The following is a 20,694-nucleotide window of genomic DNA, read 5'->3' as shown; positions in this document are numbered from 1 at the left end:
GAAGTCAAGAAAAAGATTCCCCAACGAATGTGGAACGCCAAATTTCCAATATCACAGGTCTGAAAAAAAAACAATCAGAATCAATAAACTGAGGCATATAAAGCGACATTTTTCTGTCCTCAAAGAATGAAAAATGTATTGCTTACAATAATAAGGCGCTGCGGAGAACAGTGTATGATATTCAGAAGGCTAGAGCATCAACCCTCGTAAGTCGCATACCTCGATGAGGCACTGGTCGCCCAAGCAAAAAATTGCAAAAATTTTTTTTTCTAATTCGATTTTTTTTTTCAAAGTTTTTCTCGATATTCATATAAAATAAACTTCAGACGGTCAGTTGATTGCATGCAAAGAACACACCAACTATCTACTTGCTTTTTCCGATATCTTTTTGTAGCGGCTTACCGTTTTTGCTTGGGGGGAGATAGCTCAATTGGTCATTACGGGGTTGAGATTGCTCAATTGATCCGAAAAGAAATTTTTTTTTTAATTTGAATCAATTTAAGATAAATTATTGAAAAAAGTCATTTCCTTTTCATAGAATTCAAATTTGAAATTGTATGATTGGCATTTTTCTTGTATGGACATCAACGTGAGATGACCGTTCCAAGAACAGGAGCTTGATTTTATAATGGGACGATTTCTGGGACTGTTATGGTTTCGTTCTGTTATAATTTCTAATCAATGTTATCACGTTGTAGAAATTGGAACGATATCAATAAATCTTGATGCAAGCAAATTTGTCTTTACCTAGCAAGTCTGCGCATGGCGCCAGAAACAAGAAATTTACGAGAATAGGAAATTCTAATACGATTCCGATTTCTTGAGCAGGTTCAATTAGAACTTTTAATTTATTGGTGGGAGAAGATATTCATCGTACCATTAAACTTCACTGCCATACGATCTCAGTGAATTATTCAACAGGAAATATTTTGAATATTCATGCATATAATTCCTCTTTCGTCTTATTGAATTCATTTATGATTATTTAGAGGAACAAAAAAGCGCTTCTGCTCTAGATAAACGAGCTCCCAATAAAAAAAATTCGTAATGAAATCCATTAAACTTGATTCCAAACACAATTGAATGTACAGCAAACGATATCGAAAAAAAAACAAATATTATTGTCGAATATAGTAATGTCCAATTTCGCTGGTCTGAAACCCTTTTTCTTAATTCTATCGTTTGTAGTTCGGGCTAAACAGCTAGTAGTTAATAGGTTTGGGCTGTTTCAAAAGCTTCCGGGAATTCAATTGTCAACGAAGTTCATACTTACAACTACTTCAGGAGCTGATCTAACAAAATGCGTCAAAAGCTGTTATTTCACTAAAAAATGCGTAAGTATTGCCTATGGGAACCTTTTATGCGTTTTGTACGCGACCGACCCGAGAGCTCAATTAGACGATAGCTCACTGATAAGAATAACGAATGATTCGCCTCTGATTATGTATGCAATATCGACCGACTTTGAAGTACCCTGTTATGATGGCAACATAGCCGCGTATACCAACTCCGACTTGGAAAAATGTGGGTTCGATGAGAAAGTGATTGATTCAAACTGCACCGATTGGTCAAACTGGAACTCGACTTTTGAATGGCCGTGTAGCGACAAGGCAAAAGTTCTACGGTTTAAAACCCACGCGAGAAACTGCACAAGGCCTTTATTTAGCGGGCAAAAAGGAACGTGCCACGAGAAATGGGAAAAAACGCCACAACTGCTATCCGACGCCACAACTGCTATCCGACTCCACTCGGAGCTTCGAAACAGCTAGAGCAATTTGTGATGATCTAGGCGAATCTCTATTCACAGGTTTCTACTACTAAATTTCAATAACACCTTAAAATTCGTGCCTAACTTGTGGTTAAAGAATTTCTTTCTCTTAATCAGGAAGATTTTTTCATAGAGATTTTTTCAAATTTTTTTTTGGGTGTCCCAACATTGTAAAACGACCTAACTACGAAATTATTTTTGGCAGATTTTTTTGACCCAGCTTTGCTCAGGTGTTCACTGGTTCTACGAGGGTCGTTTTGGAGCGGAGTTCGACGGATTGTTTGTTTGGACTGGTTTTCAACGCGTTGGACGATCAGATGAGTATCGGGATGAAACAGGTGAACAGTTTCTGCAAACAGGCTGTGCTGCAGTTTGGGCTGCTACCGAACCATCTAGAGCATCGTACGAAACACAAGTTCTGTTCAGGTCCGTAAAAATGTAGTCTAATTGTACTTTTTTCTGTGTTAATGCAATTGTAAATTTTAGGTAATAATATGTAATACAATATATTGTATCAGTAATAAGTTTCAAGCTGGAAATTAAGACCTGGTGTGACAGAAGAAAATTTGATTCATCGTCTGATCTTAAACTAAAATACAATATACTACCAGTTACTATTATTTTTTTTTACTACTCTTACTATTCTGAAAGTTTGTAGTAATGTTATGTGCATTCAGAAGAAACTTTATTATAATGATCTGTAAAATCTTGTAGGAAAAGCCCGTAAAGGGCAAGCTGGCGCTCAGAATTGACAGCTAAAACTGACAGCTCTTTAAAGGGTAAGTTCTTTAACTCCCCGGGTTGGCGAAAAATTTTGTCATACAATTTCAAGCTGGAAATTAAGACCTGGTGTGACAGAAGAAAATTTGATTCATCGTCTGATCTTAAACTAAAATACAAAATACTACCAGTTTCAATGTTTCTTAATTGGAAATTAGTCTGTCACTTTTGGAAAGTCAAACATAATCTAATACCAGTATATCTCTTCAGAAAATCTGTTTTAGTACGGAACCAAGTTGAAAGCACAAATGCAAACCTTACCAACAGCCCCTTAACATATAAGAATATGAAATTTAAATTAAAGAATTAATTTTTATCTATTTTCTATGGCAACCTATGAAAAACATGGTGGAAACAGTTTAATTTTACTTGAAGACACAATTATTTTTGTTACAATATTATTTTGTAAGTATTTTTTATACTAAACAAAAATTGCATGACCTATATTTGCATCATGTAATTCCTCATCATTTTGCAATTTAAGTCATCATTTTTTCAGATATTAAGAAAAAATGACATCATACTGTTTCGTACCATTTCATAGGCTACAAATATAGCAAAACAAAACTCATGACAAGCGTTTTTTCTTCACTTTGATAATAAGCCGTTTTTGGAATAAGTATTTTTGTTCATTTCATAAGCATTTTTGTGATAAGCATTTTTTGCTGATAGTCTGGATTAAAATTAAAAGCTTGAAATAAAACTTGCGAACCAAATTTGGAACAAAACAGCATGGCTCAAAATAGCATGGCTTGGCCAGCGTTTTCTTTCTGTGAAATGCCTAGGCTCACCCTTACAAGCCTCACCCTTACAAAATTTATGCGTCAAACAAATTTCTTAGAGCAACTCGAAAGAGGGCTTCAACTAACTCATCAATGCTATCAATACCTTATGATAAAAAACATCAGGATTGTTTTTAACATCGATTGCTACAGCTCCCATTAAAGTTATCTATTTCACTTTTTGTTTCAACAAAAAAATCCTATAAACTTTCAAGTTAATTTCCCATTTTCACAATTTTTTACAACCAGCATCTAAATCAGACAAATTCTAACTAGATCTGACTCGGTTATTTCACAGGATTATGACTGCTGCGAAAATTTGGAAACTTACTTTTATGAAAAATGTTTTGGGTATGCAAGCCATATTTTAACAGAAACCAAATTGGGAAAAACATCTTCGAAAGGAATGATTCATTGATGTTCCATAGATCAATTAAAAAGTCTTGTTTAATTGATGAGCTTGCGCTTGGCGAACAATAAGTTTACACTCATTTTGAAATAAAATGAGCATTTCAATCATAATTTATGCTTTCGATATGATACGTTGTTCTGATATTTGATAATAACAATCGTATAAGAGTAGCTGAAAAGTGGTTTCAAACTGTAGCGAAAATGAATTTTCTTCAATATTTTGCTAATGAAACAACTAGCGAAACCATTCATGAAAAATTTTGTAAGCTAAATCTCAAATTCCTCTGTTCCGCTCAATTTGGTGGCTTAACAATGCACAAAGGTGTCACTGATCAGAGCAGAGTCAGGTCTTCACGCATAAAATTTTACATCGAGTTTTTATTCAGCTCTTTGAAACTGCTACCAATTGCAATTCTCAAACAATGGGTTGAACTACTTACACATTCTTCTAAACTCTCAGCGTTTGACGAACAGACGGTGTATCTTATTCGAAATTACTCTAAGCGCGAGCCACCCCGGACCAAAACGCATCTGGTGCGACCAAGAGTCTCTAACAGACCTCTACAAATTTTCTTTTAAGAAGTACAAAACAGAAATACATAAAAAATCACGCTACAAAAGGTTAATCAGCCTTGAAAATATAATTACCTCCACGTCTCAATGGGTCTAATCAATTTACACGAGTAATCAAGCTCACACAAACAGCAGACCAAGTTTCTACATCGTAGCGAGAGAGCAGACTTCGACAGTTATTTCTCAATAAAACCACCAAGGCAGTACATTTTCATTCACTAATATGAATTACAAAACTTGGATCAGTGAGATTAATTCAAAGATACATCTCTCATTGATGTTTTATTAATTTTTTAATAATTATATTAAAACCAAACCAATTTAGATCAGTCGTTTATTCAAACTCCAAATCTGCAGTGACTTAAAAAACTATAGTTTTAAAATTCAATAAAAAAATACAAAAAATTAGTTACTGAATCTGTTTAAATTAGTTTTTATCAAAAATAATGATATTTCCTTGCTTCTTGAGGACTTCTGTTTTCTTTAAGTATGTCTTTTTGTTTCCCCATCTGAATCATTGCACATAATCACTCAGGAAACTAATCTCAATTAAATTTTAATTTCTAACCTTTTCTTAAACCTTTATTCTTTATTTCAAATCTTGCGAAGGCCCATCTTTGTTTTAGTTCAATCTAATATTTTTTTCAACCAGATCATCAAGGCTTTCCTTATATTTTTAAAAATTTAGCTTCGATTCAATTTCAAATCAATTTCAATATTTGATCAACAAGGCTTTCTTTGGATCAATTGAGCAATTTTGTTTTCCCCAACTCTAACGACCTCAAACGCTGATTCACCCTCCAACTTGTACAAATAACCCAGGGTTAATTGAACTTTTTCCAAAAAAACTAACCATTTTAATTAGGATAAACAGTGAAGAACTTCGGTTACTCATCCTTCACTTGAGCCCCTCATCTTAATTGACCCAAGCTAAACTACATTTTAGGACTAGCAAGAACAAAAAAGTATCTAACAATTTACTCCTGTTCTAATTATACCTGAACCTGGTGGATTGAATTACGGTTCCCGAGCCCTTGATCACAAATCGAAATCCAAACTAAGCAAGGTAAGTTTTTTTAATGTAACTTAACCGCTCGAGAAAGTGTAAAATCATTCTAATGAATCAATAAACTCTCTCATTAACCCGTCTATTCGCGATACTCTATTCCCCAGGATTAGGATGACTTCAAAAAAAGTGTAGGGACTACTAGTTTAGGAATTGAAATTTAACACTTGTCCCAATCACCCTAACACTTATGTCTAAAGACAATTTAGGAAACTAACAAAAAACACTTCTCCAAAATTGTTACATCAGAGAAAAAAGACACATTTTGTAATTACACAGCACAAACAAAAGATAGAAAACATTAGATCAAAGACGCAAACTAAAAAGAAGGCAAAACTTACAAAACAGAAACAGATAAGTAGATCAAAATTTTTCCAGAACACGAAACGCAGTTTCGGAATCTGGCTCAACTACAATACAGAAGCTTCAAAATCTTCGAGATCTAATACACAACAAAAATAAACCAGCAGATAATCAAATAAAATTTTTGAATCACAAGCCACATTAGCATCGTCCATAAAAAGCAACTGCAGAAAAAATAACTCATATATTTGCAAACCAGTAGGACTATACAATTGGAATCAACCAATACGATATTCTGAAGCTACACGTTAACTGTAATGCCGCACAAAAAATGATTGAAACCGACAATCATTTTGACAATGACTCAAACCTTTTTTTTAGCCCAAAAAGCGATCCCACTAGAGGACAAGTACATTTTGTCAGAATCCAAGCGTGAATTTATTCCAAAAAGGAATTAAATCCAAGTAAACAAGAATTTCGTAAAGTAAAAAAGAAGACAAGTTTTCAATCACTAACTACCAGGCATAAGTAATATCACATCACACTACGGTATATTCACTATTGAAATCCTACCAGCACAATCATCAAACCAACCATCACATCGAATACAAACAGGTGATAAAGAGTTAGATTTTTCAAAATTTTTCATAGAATATATCAGAAAAAATCAACATCAAAACTCACAAAGAGCAAGCTCAATATTCACAAATGATATTTTCTCTATGATTCATAGTTATGTCTCCATATTAGAAATAAATGAGACCACCACAAACATCTCAGCACGCAAAAGTAAGACGCGAAATAAGACGTCTTTCTTCACCATTTTTAGACGCCATCTGTGAAACACTAGCTGACATTGAAATATCACAATTATTTATAATTGACCTACAAAAAATTTTCATGATTCATTATCGATTATTTTCAACACACCCTAAATCTCAATTTACAAGCTAGAAAAACTTTAGACCACAAACTAACGAAGAAACAATATTAGCAGACAAAAAAGATATGTGTGATACCCTGATTAGTCTCATGTTGTATTTTTCAAAATTTCAATTCATATCTCAAGTGCAGCGATTGCCACCATCTCAGTATAAAAAGATTACTTGAAACTAACTCAACTCACAACTGAAACCACACCACCTACCTTCCACGACGAAAAAAAAGTATCTCAGCTAATCATCAGATATTTCCAACATTTCACAACAAAAACAATACTCCTTTTCCACCAACGACATTACAATCAACATTCAAACCATCATTCGTTCCATATTATTCACATATGGGTTTTCAAACAAACAGACTAATAACTAAACAACGACGACCTAATAAAAACCAAAATATACCAATGATATTAACTTTGCAAACCATCATTATAATTTTTTCTTAACAATAACAGTAGTAATCCGATAGCGCGACCACTTTACACAATACGAAACCATTCTCAAAAAACAAAACAGATTAAACTAAATAATTAGACAATTCACAAGAAGCCACAAACAGATTGAACTATTTTTTCAACAAAACAGATTAAACTAAAAAATTAGACAATTCACAAGAAGCCAACCACACTAGTCTGAAGATAAAGGTTATTTCAATCAAAACAAACAACAACATAAAAAAAATCAATAAAAAACTGTTGGAATGACATATATCAACCAGATGATAATTTTCAACCAGACATTTTTGAACCTTATATGGATCTTCAACGTCCAAGGCAACCACAACAACAATTTTCTCAAAGACAAAGACCGGCACAACCAAATTATAACACGCAATCAAAATATTTAACCAATACTCAAGGTTACCAAACCGAATCCATTAAAATTGAAATTTCACGTCCCGATTGTTTTCAACAACATGAAATAAAGGGAAACCAACTTACAAATTTTACACGACCAATTACAGCAGAATAACTTCAAATGACATTGAACCCATAACTCATGAGTGGATCATCTACAACAATTATTAAATCACTCATGGGTTTTACAGGAGATGATACTGAATAGTCAGTAGAATACTATTTATATCCTGCCACAGCAACCCTACTATAAAATATACGCCCAGAACCCATTATTAAACCACTTCACCAAAACTGGATCCATAGGCGCACAGCACTGATACAAACTACACTCGACAGCCCAGCCCAAAAATGGTTTTTAGTTTCACCCATAAAAAAATTATGATTGGAAACCATTTACTCAAGAAATTTTGAAAATGTTTGACTCTGAACAAATCAAACAACATCAAAGAATTTTATGCAACGAAAACATCTCGCAATAAGAATAAAAATTTTAATACGAAAATCTTACTTTGTCAAGACACATAATTACAGAAATACAAAAATACCAGAATTTCTCATGATGACATTAACACCAAAATTAGGAAATTAGCATTAAACTGAGAGCATCATATCCATGATCAGTTCGAGAACCAGATATAGATTTCCGCAAATTAGTAGAAAAATTATAGCAAGCCAAAATCTCAATGAAGTTTGAGGAAACAAAAAACTTAAAACTACAATACTTTAAAAAATCCAAACAGTGACTTCACATATCAATAATATCCAAAACTCAGGTAGTAATTTAGCCAAAACAATCCTCAAATTTTGAACTTATTCGAAAAGAACCCAAATTTTAAACGTAAACCCAAAATACAGTCAAAAATGGTGTAACTTTTGCCACAGATACGAACACAGTATTGCTGAATGCAGACAAAAACAACAAAATAAATCCAATGGATCACTAAAACACAAAAACCAAACAAATCTTTTTATCAATACATGAAAAAGGAGCAAAGCTTTTCTAACAAGAACATTCAAAAAATAAAAGCTCGGGAAAGCCAGTTCCAACTAGCTATAAAAATAGCGGAGCACAATCCTCTTATTCCAATATTTTTGGGGAAAATCACCAGATAGATTAATATCACAAAATTTTTCACATAACGGATACAGTAGATCAAATAGTCAGAATATTCAGTACAGATGAAACTCTAACAGAAGTGACTACTCAAATTATCATAGAAACCATTCATTTCAAAACCTGCAAATAGATACTATTCTAATGACCGATCAAGAAACTCTTCATACAACCAAAACCGAATTTATTCAAACAATCTTTAGATAAAATATTCTAACAATAAAACACAGAAATACTCAAACAACAGGCCATATAAAAACAGCTATAACATTAGAACACTTGATGACTCTATAAAAAGACATAATATTTGGCAAAAAATATTAAGATACTCCTCTCAGTCACCATATCGAAACAATTCGAAAATTTCAAATCGACAAAATCGAAGCAATAGAATATATACACCAAAAATTCAACGGCAAATCAATGAAGTACAATCTAAAAAGAAACAACTCCAGACCCACCAGGTAATGATGACACGGAAACTTTAAAAATTCAACTAAACCATATGCACTGCGAAAGCACAGATGACCGAAGCAAAACCGAAAACACATTAGTCGTTAACATGTTAAAAATAGAACATGATTACAAAATACCAAACGATTCAGTTTATTATCAGAATGGGAACCCTAATTCAAACGTTCAAGATCCACAGACTGACCGAGAAACATTAAAAATTACACTCCACTCGTACTCGAAACTCCAAAAAAAATCACTGTCATCTATCAAAACACAACAAACAAAGTATCACTACCAAAAAAAAAAATGAGACAATTCCACTTCTTCCAGAAAGCATAAAAAACAACTTCAACCACCAAATTTTGAAATAGATATTTTAATGAATTCCGGAGCAGAATCAAATATCATTAATTTTTCTACATGGAATAAAACCCGTAATCCACACCCAAAACTCTTATCTTCTAAAACCTACAGTAACCTAGCCACAGCACAAGCATAAGCACAAGCCACAAGCATAACTTTAACAAGCAATGGAAAGATTCAATTTTCACTTATACCAACACGAACAATGAAACAAAAGAAACTTTTTATTAAAAACTTTAAGAAGATTTTTCATATTACAGATATTAAGCACAAAATATTTGAAATATTTTTATTACAAAATATGTTCCAACTTTAAAAAATCTAAATAGCAAATTACAAATTACAAATTACTGATAAATATAATTAAAACATCTCTAACTTTTTTCAACAATTAAATAAACAACACATAATTTTTCTAATTTTTCCCCGTGTATAATCAACAACGAAAACACTTAATACAACTAAACTGGAAATATATACAATTTCTCTATCAATCAATCTCATTAACTTAAAAACGATCAGAATACACACAAAAAATATATATGTATGACCTTGACTTCAGACCAATTCACAAAAATTTTGGAATAACAATTTCATCTATAAAATACGCTAAAAACACAAAAACATATCCAAAAAACATATTTTAAGATTTTTGCCATACAAAATTATTCTTTCTGTAGGACTTTTAGGATATTGGGAAAAAATGCAACATTACATCCTACACAGGAAAAGGCCAACAGAGTAAAAAAAATCTTAAAATTGCTAGACATTTGCCAATCAAGAATTGTTAATGAAGAATTATCTATTGATCATATCATCAATGCTTCGAAAAGAAACAAAGATTATTTTACAAAAAAAAACCTTTTATTCAAACGCGCTTTTGAAAATTCAAAATACACAAGCAAACAACGCTGATTTTTAAAATTCTCAGAATTAATCACTTAGCTGGTTTAATAGTAAAATACTCCACGGTTTATGCTACATCTTGATTTGATGTTGGAAAAACACATGCACTAAAACACTTTCCACTTTAAATCTACGTAATTTTCAAAAAACAACACGCAAGCAAAGTTTCAATACATTTAAAACTTAAAGTAAACAGTCTTTTAGACATCTTTGAACAATATGAAATGATGTCACCAGTCAAAAAAGAACAACAAACAAAAGGAGTTAACCAATTTCTCAACCCAAAAATTATTCTCGCGAAAGGAGAATCTCTGAAATAGTTTGAGTGGATCGATATCTAATTTCATTATCTGACTAATCAAAATGCAATTGTCCAATAGAACCCATACAAAAAATACTCATAAAAGTAAACGGACAAAACTATGCCGCAGCAGATATGAATAGCTCATAAAATCAAATGCCACTAGATGAACAATCACACAGCTTGACAACTTTCGTTATTGGAAACCAACAATACGAATTCAAATAAATATCATCAGACTCTATTAAAAGAGTCGTGTACAAATTCTTGAACATGTTTTTGACGGAATCGCAATATTATCTTTGAATTCTCGGAAACCACAAGTTGAAAACTTCAACCACCATCCAAAAAAAAACAGATTTCCTTTTAAAAAAATTTTCTACGTAAATAAGTTTCTTAGATAACAAAACAACCTTGAATGGACCTAAGAACATCAAAAACGCTTCATTCAAATCAAAATCCTTCTCACTAAACAGATTTCAAATACAATTTTAGATCAAATCAGCCATTTTGCGCCATGTGAATTGTTTCCAATTTTGGAAATGGCGCGGCTCCTTTAAAATCCCATCAAGACACAAACAAATCGAATTTAATATCGGCAAACTTAATATCAGAATTAAGACTCTCCACACTCATGAAAAAGTGTACAGCCATCTTATATACACTAACCAAAATTGAATTTTATTTTCTTGGATCAAAACAACTAATAGTTTTATTTACAGATCATCAACACCGTATTTCTCCTTACCCAAACCTTTAACCACAACCATAAAATATCCAGATTTCATTTAATTTCAAGGAAATTTCAAAATTCGCATATCGTCCGGACAGCAGTCAAAAACCTAGCTTTACCCGAAACACTTAATCAAAATACACCACCCGAACTATTTACATGAAAAACAACTGTAGAAACACCACAGAATATAAATTTAATTTTCGCAAAAGACAAAACATCATCACGGTTAGAATGTAAACACGCAGACAAAATTGACTCTTTTACTAAACAAATAAATACTTTACAACATTTTCAACTATATCTAGTTTGCCAAAACAATCTTTTTGAAGTTGATTTACTAGTAAAAGACAAATTCAATCTATGCCATACTCATCGTGGATCAAAAATATTACACAGTTAAAAATGCCTCGACAAAAGCAACAACGAAATAAATCATTCCCAGTGAAAAAAAGAAGATCTATTTGAAACAAGAAAACTGGCAGTACCCTTCAAAACAAGTCAAAATTAAACTATCAATAAAATATTTGATTTCCAAGGCACTTCGGACGGTGATCCTCTTTCAAATAACAAAATTCAAAACATCTTTGTAGCCTTTACAGTAAAATTAACATCTCAATTACTCCAAAATTATCAAAAACTTGACCCTGTCATCAGACAAATGAAATCTTGGCACAATCAAAAAATAAAACCCGAAAAAGCCGATGTTATAATTTTAGGAGATAAAAGTTTACTCCGAGACTTTCAAAAATTTATTAACCTCTCTGATTAATTATTACTATCACTACCATTATATCAGAAAAATTTATTTCACACATCTAGACAATTAACACTTACTTTCATCAGCCATATCCATTTTTCTATTTCTCACAAATAACTAAATCAAAATCAACCAATATTGTCAACCTCTTTATTCGAATACCACTGCTATTATTAGCCGATATAACTCCATCACGAACTAGATCTATAATTCCGACTCCAAGATCTCCATGTCAAAAAATAAACAATACCCCTATACTTGTCAATTTAAATAAATATCATATCAAAGTTGCAACCCCCTTCTATCAATCAACACAAAAATCAAAAATTTTGTCTCAATTTGCACCCAAAAAATCACCAAAAAGTTCTTTAAATTAGCCTAAAGACAAAAATCAACCAAATCACTCAGCCTAAATCTGACCTGCCTCCCAAAATCCCCTCATCATCCCACGAAAAAAACCTAAAGTCCTAAACCTAAAAAAACCCAGAGTCAGAAACCTGATACCTCAACCTCCAGACTTCTCTTCGCCAAAATTTGTTCAAACCCAACCCACTTGTCAAAAATCAATAAACAATTCGACCGCACTTAATATAACTCCAAAAAAAACACTTCGACAAAATAAATCAGGTTTCGAACGTTCACTTTCAAATCAGTTCTAGAAATTTTTAAATGATTCTTCAGAAATTTCTACAACTTTTTCGACAACTTTCACATTTTGCCTTTTTTCATAACAGAGTTTTTATAATTTATAATTGTCCTATTCCTAGTTTTCAGTATACAATTTAGACTTTTCTATTACCTTGTTTAAACCTACCATTCGCTTTACAAAACTATTGACCACCTAATCAGGTACGATTCTGGATAATTTTTCTTTGTTGAGACGAAACTTAACAACTAAAAAAGACTATCCTAATCTTTTTAAAATTTTTCTAATTTTAATAGCTTCCCTCATCCTGACACTTTATAATTTTATGAAGAAAGATCTAATTGCCTTTGTTCTAGAACAAAGTTTTAAATCCCCTTTTTTGCTGAAGATTACGATCAGGAGCAAAAACCTAAATAACACATCGAAAAAAGTAATAGATAAGTATCAAAATCCAAACCCTATCACGATTCCCCACCTAGCAACCCACTCCAAAATCCCCAATCAACACCTAAATCTAGTCGATTAAATCAACCCCAATCATCTACTAGTTTATCAAATGCAGAAAAACCCAACACCTTAAAAAAAGACACGCATCATTATCAGAACCATTAACACCCGCACATCGTTATTCCCCCCTCGGCAAACCAAATTACGAACCAACATATAATATTTTCTCCTCAAAACATAAAACTTTAAGAGAACAAGTTATTTAAGTCAAAAACAAAATCCAACAACTTCAATTGGAAGATAACTTATTTATCCCCGACGCAATAGAAACCTAACGACATCAAGTGTTCAATTTTTTATACCATCATCTCCAACATCAAACACCTTGGACCTTTCCCATAGTACATTACAAAGTAACCCCCACGACTAGGCTTCACTTCTCAACAAAGTTCACCATATCGTCCATCAGATTCTTTAGGTTCAGCACCTACCTCCGAACTAATTCGTGAAAAACCTTCAACCCCCCCCCCCCCCCCCCCACTTCATCACAAAGACTCCCACATTGGGTGACCCAACATTTTCTCAACCTTGTAAATGAGCCCATAGAAATTTCTTAAGATGTAACCTTCTCATTACTAGAAACATTATACTTTCCCTCAACACCTTCGGTCACAGGTCTAACAACATCAACTACACTCCCCAAAACTTTTCCAAGTCAACTAAGTGACAGATATCGCGAGCTACAAAGCAAAAACAAACTACGCTTAGACTGGAACTCATTTGTACCACCCTTCCCCTTTTTGCGCATTACCTCGATAGTAATCGCCTCCATAATTGTTTATTCAATAGAGTACCTTATAGACACGATATTCCCAAAGTCATCCAAGAACATAATATTCCGATACTGTCATAGCAGAACTTAAGTTTAAATCTTAAATCAACAACAAAATTAAACAACTTATTAACTTACCCATTACCACGGTCACAACCAGACATCACCGTTCAATCCTTACCCTTTCCATTTATAACAACAGACTTTATATATAAATACGATAGACACACAAAAAAGACCATAGGCTATATAACTTTTTGCAAACCTTTTTCAAGACTCTCGTACACATTTAAAGTTCAATTTTTTTACCGAGCAGTTCCTTTTCTCTATTAGTGCACCTTGAACCAACAAATCCTTACCCGTTCCATTTATAACAACATACTTAATATATAAATACGATAGATACACAAAAAGGACCATAGGCTATATAACTTTTTGCAAACCTTTTTCAAGACTCTTGTACACATTTAAAGTTCAATTTTTTTACCGAGCAGTTCCTTTTCTCTATTAGTGCACCGTGAACCAACAAATACTTACCCTTTCCATTTATAACAACTGACATAAAATATAAATACGATAAATGCACAAAAAAGACCATAGGCTATATAACTTTTTACAAACCTTTTTCAAGACTCTTGTACACATTTAAAGTTCAATTTTTTTTTACCGAGCAGTTCCTTTTCTCTATTAGTGCACCACAAATCACGAAAATCCTTTACCCCGTACAGGACCACAAGATCTCCTTGTTACATATTATGATTGTGGAGATCACCAACAAAAACATTACACAAAAATGCAATTAACCAGGTCACACAATGAAAATCTGAAACACAAGACATTGAATCAATATTGAATCTGTATTTTCCACACTTTGCTCTAAAGCCCGCGCTACAACTCTAACAGGTTGTAAATTCTTAGAAAAATTTTGTGAAAAGAATTACATTGTTCACAAGTTTCAAATGGAAACAAAAAGAGACTGAATCAGGAAAATTTTTTACAAATATAATATAACGATTATTACATCTTGACACAAAAGATTGAAAAAATGAACTAAAGCGGTTAAAAATAGTCATTACTAGGGAAAAAACTCGAAAGTTAGTAAGTTTTTAAGTTTTCCCAGACTCCAAACACCAAGCTCAAATTGAATAACAACAAGGCCATATCCAACTAGATGACAAATTTCCTTATCATGGTGCGCACGGACGTTTAATTTATGACATATTGGAAATAATAACCCAACAAACTATAAAGGAGCCCCAAAAAGTTCTGAATACCAAGAGATATTGTTTTTTAAGTGAAAATTCCACTTAGAAAAGTACAAAGAGATTTAAAAGATGGCATCATAATATATCAAGGAATTTGCTTAGTTTATAAAAGCGATCAAGGCAATTGCGATCCGACAACACGACAACAAGCAACTATAGTTTGGTTCCCTGAAGACACATAGACCACATTTAAACTCGCTAAAGTTCACGCAAGAATGATAAAATTTCAGTAACAAAATACTTCGTCCTGATCAAAAAAGTTCAAATCCCAAAACATATAAGAAGATACACATATTAGAAAATCAACTAGCATGTTTTCAAACTTACCCTGAAACCGAATTAGCATGCAAATAACCAAAGCCAATTTTTCGTGCCCAATATTCAGAAATAACTGTTGAATACGATGGAAGTTTTATAAGAAAACAGGCAAATTCACCATTGACATAGCCGACACAAATCAAAACAGAGAAAATGAAAAAAATCTCACATACCGGTAACATTTTACAAAAGCAATGGAAACGTTGGAGGAAATGTTCTCCCAGAAAACTGTGAAAAAAATCGACCTCAAGAACTCTCAATAATGAGCAACACATATTTGGCGCAATTCACTAAGACATTTATCTTGATACGAAACTTGACTACACAATTAGAAGACTTTTTCAAGAAAATTTATTTTCAGAACTCGAAACACTACATCATTTACGTGAATTAGAACGATCACAAAACTTACAATCTCTCGCTTTAGCAGTACACAAAATACTTTATGCAGGATAGATCCTATCATATAACCGCTGTAACTTCGTTGATTATGAGGGAAACATTCTCTGGTTTTTTTTAAAACTTGCACTAAAAAAAATCCACCACTCTATGTATTTGAAGGCAAAAGGTGCTAACAATAAATTCCTATCTTTTATAAAATTTAAAGTACATTTTCTAGACAAATTGTCACGATGAACTTTTTTGGGATTCAGCTGTCCCATTAGATCCTAAAAAAGTCACAATGTGGTACAGCTTACCCCAAACGAAGATGAAATTGGAAACTCTGGCTCCGCCTTGTCACACACTGACGCTACCCCTATCCTTTCTCTTCTTTCCAGTAATGCACCCGATGTACCTAGCCCCATCCCAGATGACCAGCTTGAGCATGACTGGGACGATTTTATTACTCATCGGCAACAAATTCATAACACTACTAACTCATTAACTATTCACCATTTCAACCACTCCGCTTCGACCTAAGAATCATCCATCCCATCTGTCCACATTGCCCCCACACCCGCACAAAGAGTTTTTATGAAACGCAAATACCCAAATCATACACCACAATTTCGCATTAACCTCCCATCAGCATCTCGACTTCTATACCATTATCCACGCCATACTAAAACAGCCTCATTTTTCGTAGAAAACCTTCCCTTTTTCCACCAGTGCACCTACTACAACGGAACGGAGAAAATCAAGCCCAGGGAGCCCAATATGTTGATGAACAATCCTTAATACCGACCCTCTCATGGATATCATATTATATTTTCACTAACCCATCAAAAACACCCTAAGAATACTGACGACGACGAACTTTGCGACTCAATTATTAACTAAATTAATTGACACACTTCTCCTAAATCATTTCACGAACATAGGCTTAAGCAAACAACTTATAGAAATTCCATTAATCACTATGACCACATAGTCGTCCGATACATGAAAGACTCACCTCATGATACTGACCCTGCAGTGAATGCAGAACTAACTACAAAATTTTTCATTAAAACTGAATACAAATTTCACCTTGATAGCATCAACTAGAAATTCGATCACATTATTGACCATTGCACTAATGAACACAAAAGCTTACGAACCATTTTTAGTAAGTTTGATCACTTTGCACTAACATTCAATTTGCTAACACCAAAAAAAACAAGATAATATTTGTTCTCATGAAATTATGTTGAAACCCAAACTCACACAGAGTTACACTTATTATAAAAAACATCTAACAACTTATTCTTCACAGTTCACCATCCTACAATCCTCGCCACCGTTTCATTTTTATTAACTCTAGATAAACATCAGCTTTATTTCTAAACTTCAAATATTGCTTCAAATCAACTAAGTTTCATGGCATCCTCCATGACTATGATCCCGTACGTCAAATGTATAGCTTTTGCCCCCTCACCAACAAGATACTGCTTGAAGACTCCCGCCCCATTATTATCCCGCATGAATATATCCAACCCAATGAAATCACCGTTTTAGAAAACATCCATAATTTTAGGTTGAATCGCAAATTACATAACCTCATTCAAAAATCTAAGCATGAGTTTTTCGCAGTCACCGAAGAAGTAAAAAATCATCGGCGCGCTTGAGCTTCTTTGGCCGCTTCTAATAAACTCAGACACCGTCAAAAATAACTTCCCCCATGGATTTTTTTTGGAGCACGACCCGTCGTAAGTATGAATTTACAATACTACTAATGAAAAGAACATAAAACACTCACACTTTTTACACGTGTGTTTCACCTTTTTTTTAAATTTTACCAAACATTTCTCTGAAAATAGAAAATAAAAACCAAGATAAAAACTCAACTCAAATTAAACTTCCCATTTCATAGTGAAACTAATTGTCATTAATTTAAAATTGAATTAATTTTAACAAGTAATAATAATTTGCCCGCAATGTTGTATGTTCACAATACGAAGTGGTTTAATGAAAAATAACTTAAAATTGTTATCCTTTTTATGTGCGCTCATATTTATAAATCCAACTTCTTTGTTTAACCTCACGCACCAGAACGAAGTCACTCGAAGTATATGTGACCACCATGTGATAAGATCCCGACCCTCAATTTTCACTAAGAGTAGCTCTAGTGTGAGCAACTCATTAAAAGAACCAAAACTAATAAAAAACGCTTTTGCGAAAACAGTTAACAAAAAATTATAACTAAAACTGAATTCACTAACAAGATGCAGATATAAAAATATAAGGTAAGAAAATTTCTGAGAGCAAAAGGAACGAGCAGCAAAGGGAGATGAAATTTGACGACATTCGCTCTCTTGAATGGCAAATCTATTGGTTTGTTGCCGCAGAAATTTCTCCATCCAACCTTCACAAGAACAAACTTAAAACTTCAAAACTTTCTAAACCCCGGATGTGTGCAATCAGTTGAAAACAAGTGTTTATTATATTCAATTATAATCTTGATAACTATCTCTAAAATCTTTGTATTTTCGTTGCAAATTGAGCAATTTCAATAAAAATTTAGTTTTCGCATAATTATAAAATAGGCTAATTTCACGCTGGTAAAAAAAGAAAATATCAGTAAGCAGTATTTGAAATAGCAATTATTTAAACAATATGCTTGTTCATGGGTATGCTAATTGACACACATGCTAATAGGCGGGTCGCTGTGAATGGTAATGAAAATAAGTTACGCTCATTTTTAGCTTAAGTCTGAGTACGAACGATGGCCTGTACGATAAGAGTCCGGGGCAAGAAGAAGCAAGAGTTACATGTGATCAATGGAATCTTGAAGAAACCTCGACATGTGAAAGTGATTACTTCTCGTTGATATAAACAAAGGAGAGAAAACTTAGAGATGACCGAGAACAATCTTTGTTTTCAACCAGATTTAGTTTTAAACCAGATTGTGTAGAATAAGTTTCGTTCCAAAAAGCTATCTTTTGCATGCAACAGTGTGTCAGTAAGCTCCATTTTCTTACAGTTTATGGGAGTTCATTTTTTATCGAAACTTTCCGTCAAAAACTTAGTCAAACCCCTGCCTCAAAACCCCCTCCCCTTTACAATCAATCCAAAATAGGTTGGATTTACTTTTCGTCAAACTAAATGAAAAACTTGTAAATCAGATGATATTTGAGTGAAGAGGCGCCACACCATCAAACGCGTTTTTTAAGTTTTTTAAAAATATTAAAAGGAACGGTAAAGTTTGAACAAAATTGCATAATTTAACAGTATAATTATAAAATTATCAAATAGAGTTATCAAAATTTGGGCTAGTCTCGATTCTGAGAGAAGCCCAAAAAACCTATCTTCCCATTTAACGTGTTAGAAAGTATTATTTATAAGAATATAAAATCAAAAGTTTTAACAAGGATAGCTGGTTGCTGTGCGTATATCACAGAATGATCCTACCGTATGTACTCTTAAAAAAACGTAAAAAGGTTTCTACCTTTCCCAAAATTACCGTCGTTTTTTGTGCATGGTGTGATAAAAAGGTTCTGAATTGATTAAAAATTTCGAACTCAGGCTTTTTTGACACTCTTAGTAAAATAAGTCAATTGGAAAACAGTGTTGCCAAAAACACAGGCAACGATCTAATATTTTTTAATTTTTTTTGGGCGTTAATAAAAAATTTTCCCCCGTAGTCGGAACAATGAGAGCATTTTTGTCAAGAAGCTTTATTTAAAATTTGAAGATTTTCCATTTTTTAATTTGTTGGCCGGTAAAAATTTGTTTGATGCTTTGCATCATTTGTAAAACTTAACTGAATAAACATGCAAATGGTTTTATTTTTTTTTACAAATCTGTTTTTGGTAAGCACATGTTAAATAGTGGAATCTCATATATCTGGAATCTCTGAAATTACCCTCCACTATTTTGTAACTGATTGACCGACCAAATAGGTGACTTGGCTTCAAATTGACCTGTCTTAATGTAAAATGTCTTGTCCTGTTTGCTTGCACTAAATTTTTGACGAAAAAAAAAGAAAAAGTTTGCCGTATCTCTATTAGATCTACCAAAAGCATTCGATTCAATTGGTTATGATCAAATTAAGACTAAACTGAAAGATCTAAGATCTTCTGAAAGAGCATCAAATTTGATTCATAGTTTCATTTGCAACAGACAACAAAAAACTGTAGTAAACAACACAGAATCCGATTGGATTTCACTCCACCAAAATGTACCGCAAGGTACAACTTTGGGACCCTTCATCTTCAACCTAGGCATCAATGAGTTAAATGAACAATTAAGGAAAAAAGGAGAGTAGTGTAGTATGCAGACGACACACAACTATTTTGCGATGATAAAAACGTTGAAAAATGTTGTATAGATTTTACAGCAATCATGTCAAAAATTGTCTCCATATTTTATAATTCACTATTTAAAACTCAATACCAGCAAAAACGAACTGATCATATTTAGCAAAAAAACATCACGCTCAAGAAACAATACAAAAATCAGTATTATTTCAGATAAAAATAAAATGGGAGAAAACCATAAGTCAAGTAATTGGGGCTAACTCTTGATCAATTCTGCACATTCCAAGGTCAAATTAAAGATATATTGAGAAAAATGGCCTGCGGAATCAAAAGATTACAATCATTAAGAGGACCGCTGACAGTCCAATACAGATTTTTTTTAAATAA

General features: G+C 33.0%; 1 long non-coding RNA gene across 1 annotated transcript; it reads left to right on the top strand.

The window, feature by feature from the left end:
• The first annotated feature begins 1,722 nt into the window (after positions 1 to 1,722).
• LOC134842806 (uncharacterized) lies at positions 1,723 to 18,986 on the top strand. The gene is made up of 3 exons (XR_010162557.1): positions 1,723 to 1,807; positions 1,999 to 2,194; positions 18,754 to 18,986. It is a non-coding gene; the product is annotated as an uncharacterized LOC134842806 (long non-coding RNA).
• The last annotated feature ends 1,708 nt before the right edge of the window (positions 18,987 to 20,694 follow it).

This window comes from Symsagittifera roscoffensis, chromosome 3, assembly GCF_963678635.1.
Source record: "Symsagittifera roscoffensis chromosome 3, txSymRosc1.1, whole genome shotgun sequence".
Lineage (NCBI taxonomy): Eukaryota > Metazoa > Xenacoelomorpha > Acoela > Convolutidae > Symsagittifera > Symsagittifera roscoffensis.
This window is presented reverse-complemented; position numbering and strand designations above follow the sequence as displayed.